Source organism: Cynara cardunculus (assembly GCF_001531365.2).
Source record: "Cynara cardunculus var. scolymus isolate 2C chromosome LG 12, CcrdV1, whole genome shotgun sequence".
NCBI lineage: Eukaryota > Viridiplantae > Streptophyta > Magnoliopsida > Asterales > Asteraceae > Cynara > Cynara cardunculus.
Window position 1 is genome coordinate 22502713 of NC_037539.1, and position 6000 is coordinate 22508712.

Consider the following 6000-nt stretch of genomic DNA (forward strand, 5'->3'; position numbering starts at 1 on the left):
TAGAATACATCTACTTTCTGGATAAAGCTCTATATGCGCTCAAACAAGCACCCAGTGCCTAGTATGATACACTCCACTTTTCTCACAACCAATGGATTCGAAAAAGATACAATTGACACAACTCTCTTTCTCAAAAGGCACAAAGGTGATATTTTATATGTCCAAATATATGTGGACGACATCATATTTGGCTCAACTAACTCCAAATTTTGTGAACAATTCTTAGACCTGATGAAAAGTAAATTTGAGATGAGTATGATGGGAGAACATAGTTTCTTCCTGGATCTTTAAATAAAACAATCTTCAGAAGGGATTTTCATCAATCAGTCCAAATATGTGACTGATCTTCTGAAGAAATATAATCTCTCAAATTCATCATCTATGAGAACACCTATGGCCATAGGAGCAAAGTTATACTTTGATCCATCAGGCAAGGCTGTAGATGTAAAAACCTGTAGAGGCATGATTGGGTCACTCCTGTACCTAACAGTTAGTAGACCAGATATAATGTTTGCTACTTGTCTTTGTGAAAGATATCAAGCAAATCCCGAAGAGTCTCATTTTTCTGCAGTCAAGAGGATCGTTAGATACCTAAAAGGGAATCCTTCCTTGGGCCTATGGTACCCAAAGAACTCTGGCATTGATCTAATAGCCTATATAGATACAGATCATGCAGGGTACAAACTTGATAGAAAGAGTACGTCTGGGAGTTGTCAACTTCTGGGAGATAAACTAGAAAGTTGGACATCCAGAAAACAAAATTGTGTATCAACATCTACAGTAGAAGCAAAATATGTTGATGCTGCTAGTTGTTGTTCACAAGTGCTCTAGATGAAAACCCAACTGAAAGATTATGGGTTCCATTATGAAAAGATTTCCATCTTATGTGATTCCAAAAGTGCAATAGCAATTTATGCAAATCTAGTGCAGCAATCCAAGACAAAGTATCTTGATGTCAAGTACCAATTTCTCAAAGACCACGTAGAAAAGGGAACTATAAAGATGTATTTTGTTCCTACAGATATCCAACTTGCTGATCTTTTTACAAAATCCTTAAATGAGAAAAGATTTCTTTTTCTTGTCAACAAGATGGGTATGCTGAACTTCACCACTTAAGGCATTCAATTAATCAACCAGAGATCCTTTATGTCTCTGGTATATGCAAAAGTGGCAAAATTTGGCAAAGAAACCAAGTTTTCTATAACAGAGCCTCTGATTCTAAAGGTGATCGGGATCGTTTTCACACACCACAGACTTACAACCAGGACCAACAGCACGTATACAATTAGTCCCAATATCGTCTTTCAAGTAATAAAGTGGTACAAGTACCGGATATCGTCTACAAGGATTGTAGTAAAAGTTTATTGAAAGTGATATTAAGGAAATAATTTCAGAGGGTGAATTTAAAGACTTCGATTTGAAATGAGTTAACATAACTAAAAATTAACAGGAAATAACATATAATAAAAGCAAGCCAAGACTTAGGTGAGATGTAAATACTATTTCCAGTAGACCAATGCTGTCAAAATGCTACAACATGAAACCATGCTGACCAATTGCTACAACATGTAATTAGTAACAGCTATTTTCACCATTTATTTTGAAGGCATTCCTCTCAGACTTCACCATTGCACTGATATTATAGCTTTGAACCCATATTTCTATGAGGTATTCGGACCAGTGATAGTGACAAATGATGTCCTCAAAATATATAAATAAACAAATCTCTTTATTAAAAAATCATTCTCTCGAGTGGATTCCCATATCATTCAAGTTGATGTGATCTGAATGGCTCATCTCTGAGTACATTCTACTTTAACACTTCAAAGTGACCAACCTGTCGAGAATTAACAATTTAAAAAATACGGATAACAAATCTCTTTGTTAGCAACTCTCTCAAGTCTACTTTGACGTGCAATCAATGTCTCAGCTTAGAGTCCATGACACTTTAACACTTTTTAGTGATCAACTCGTCAAGAAGCATCATTGGTTTTATAAAATTTGAAATGAAGTAATGAAACATTGTTGTTACATAAAAAGGTCTACCTTATTTTGATTTACAAACTCACCCTTTCCATTATACACCCGAGCTAAGAAATTTAGCTACTCATGCCGGAAAGTAAATTGCAAGAAATATAAAGTACGGTAAATAGAGACATAAAAATAAATAACAAAAAGTAAATGACGGAATATAAATAACGGAAAATAAAGAGCGAAAAGCGTAATAAATAAATGACGGAAATTAAAGAGCGAAAAATAAAAAGCAATTAAAAGAAAGCTTGGAAGAGAAATTAACCAAAAGATTTCTTGTATTTCTAGAAAGAGAAACTACTCTACAAGTAGTAAGATAACTACTTGAGATATTGAAAGGATGTGGAAACTAACCTAAAACACTAACCCCAACCTCTCTATTTATACTAAAATAGAGGTGAGGGCAAAATAGTCTTTTAACACTAATCTAGACTCAAAGTACAACTAAAACAAATATTTAGAGTCTAATATATCCAAATTTGCCAACAAGTTTCCAGCTAATTACAAAATAAACGGTTGTCAATACACAAAATGTCATTCAAAAGCTGGTGTCGTGTCAATCAACATCATGTCTCTCTCCTCCATTTCTTCACAGTCAGGTCAAGCTGCAGCATCCCCGCAACATCAAACAACTTCAATTTGTCCAAAATAAATTAATATTAGCCCATTATATAGCAGAAACAGGTGAATCATTTATCTTAGCTCCATAACAAAGAATTGGAAAATAAAGGAATAAAGTGACTCAAAGTTGGGATATAAATGGAAAATGTCTTATCTAAAAGAGAAAAAAAGAGTGTTCAAGCACTAAATAATTAGTGCGTATCAAAAGGCCAGAGTCTCTGGGTGTTGGAAACACTTGTATTTCACTTAGCCATACATTCCTTGCACACAGAGCCTCTGTTTCTCAAACTCTTTGGAGCCAGAGCCCCTCTGGTCCAAACAAATCTTTTTCCTGCAAGTCTAAATAAGCATCTAGTACAACAGAGACTCTGGCTTTAAAGACCAGAGCTTCTGGATTCAAGGACTTAAGGACCAGAGCCCCTCTTGTCCTACTTGTTCCCTATATCCACTCATATTTATGCTTATGCTTGATGTTTTTAATCCTCCATTGAAACTAAAGCCTCTGGTTCTATAGACCAGAGCTTCTGGATCATAAGTCTTTGGAACCAGAGCCCCTCTAGTTCAATAGACCAGAGACTTTGGTCCAACAACTCTTCGCAACCAGAGCCCCTCTGGTTGTACTAAGAGTTCATATAAGACCACCACATGCACTATCAATGTAACCAGGACCTCTAGTTCATAACTCTTTGCAACTAGAGCCCCTCAATTTGCACTAAGAGTTCTTTTAAAACCTTGAATGCTATCAAAATAACTACCTCTTTGGAACCAGAGCCTCTCTGGTTGATCTAAGAACTTTTATAAACACCAAATGTGTGATATTCAAATAACGAGAGCATCTGGTTCTAAAGACCAGAGCCTTTGTCTTGCTAACTCTTTAGGACTAGAGCCCCTCTGGTTCCATTAGAGTGCTTTTAAGACCAAGTCTAATGCTCCAAGATCAACCAGAGCCTTTGGTTCTTAAGACCAGAGTCTCTGGACACCAAGCCCTTAGGACCAGAGCCCCTTTGGTTCAATGGGACTTAACTCAAGATCATCAATCCCTTATCAATATCACCCTTCTTCACAACCAGAGCCTCTAGTTGCATAGACCAGAGCCTCTGGCTTCCCAATTTCAACCATATTCTTGGTTCAAGGGGGAGCTTTGTTATCCCAACCTACCCAAAGCATGGTTTTAGGGGGAGCATATTCTGTTTACTTGGTCTTTTGTTGATCCAAGCATAGCCAGAGCACCTCTGGTTGTACTTCATTCACAACAAGAGCCCCTCTTATTCACCTTAAAGAAATATCAAGTAGCATTTAAACCAACCAAAGCCTTTGGGACAAGAAATGCTTATACTTTGGAAACTTTTTGCCTTCCATGCCAAACTAGAGCCCCTCTGGTTGAACTACAAGATCAACAAGAGTCTATCTGGTTCTTCTATAATGAGTCATGGAAATTTGTCTAAGGGTTCACATGCTAATCCAGAGCCTCTGCTTCATTAAAACCCAATATTTGAAGGCAAACTCAACTTTATGATCAACCAGAACCCCTTTGGTTGCCCCCCATTTTTCATGACCAACCAGAGCCCCTCTGCTTCAATGGTCATGAACAAAGTCTTCATCAAAACCTATATTAATTGCAAACCAATTCAAGATTATGCAAAATTGCAGCGTTTGTGACTAAAAACTATACAACATGGGTTTTTTGAAGACCAAAGCTTCATAATTAGCATAAATCTAACAACTAATTGGGATTTTCAAAAAATATTATATTTATCTCTTTGTATATATTAATAATTATCTTTATGGATAATTACCATACCAAGGGTCACCCATCAAGGTCACTAGCCTGTGACAATGATCATTCCCAATATTAAACCCTCCACATTGCCATAATACTTAACCCCCTTTCACCAAGTGTCCTTCTCATCTGACATTCATCATAATCGTGAGCTATTTTTACGGCTCACAATCATAACCTTTTCCCCTTTTAAATATGTCAGACGCCTTTTTTCCATTTTTTATCCTTTTCAAATCCTTTCACTTTCCCACCCTATATATATATATATATATATATCCCACCCACTCACCTCATTTACCTTTTACGCTTCCATAATCACTTTAGACGAACAAACGCTAAAAACCTGCAACTAAGCTCTCCACACCTGTTAACAATGGCTTCTACCTCAGCTTCCCATGATTCCAACTAGAACGAAAGCCAAGTCCAATCCACCGACTCTGACAGTCGCATGATCATCTTCCTCCCTATTAAACCTAACAACCATCGAATCGACCTCCGCCCTCAACTTTTTGAAGACAGATTCGCCATTCTCGTGGAATTCTTCCAAAACTGCATTCTCCAACCTGCTCTTACACTTTTTGATAACGAGGTCCCAGTCCGATATGTACAACAGTTTTGGAACACTTGTGACTTTTACCTAGAAAATTGTGGCATTCTCGATGACATTAATGTCCTGAATGACATGGTTTGCACGATCAAGATATCCCGGGCTAAAATCTCAAGATTGTTGTTCATCCCGAAGAGGCAAGAGCTCCAGGTCGCCCATTACCACGAGCCACCAACGAGCCATGAAATCTTGTGCTTTATTCAGATCCTTGGATACAATCGCGAACTATGAAATGCCTCCGACTTCAAAAGGCAGTATCTTCCACCAATGTGGAATGTCTTTTTTAGCATCTTGAACAGAGCCCCTACATTCAAGTTGGGAAGCATGGATCAGGGCAACATCAACATTAGGACAATCATGTACGGTTTATTCTTCAACCTTCATCTTGACTGCGTGCTCCTCATCTACAACAAGATCCACACAGCCGTAGTCAAGAAGAACAAACTGATGGTCGCGGGCAAACCAGTTTCATCGGTGATGTTCCCTCGCTTCCTTGCACTTCTTATAAGGGATACGATGAGGGAACATAACCTGCCAGGAGATGTACCCTTCACTCCACAGTTTATAGATGGGTCATCACCCCACCATATCAAGAGAGGGCTATCCATCAGAGAGACTACTATCCAGAACAATGATGCAAACCATTCTCGAGAATTTTGAAACCCTTAAGGCCTACCGTAGCTCTACGTTGGTCCAACAACTATGACCAGCTACCTCGGAGCAAATAGAGCCTACCACAGAAACAAGTGAGGGATCTCAAGAAGAGAGGACTCACTCCTATGATGACTCCAATGATGATGAAAATCCTCTCACCTCCTCGAACCAATTCGTGCCATTCCTATCACCCCTCTCCCAACTCCTCGGGCTACCACACTATCTATCTTTCGACCAAGTTCAGAGGGATATTGAAGAAGGACTACCAAGTCCGAACCCATCCCAAACCAGGCTTCCAGAGGCCATT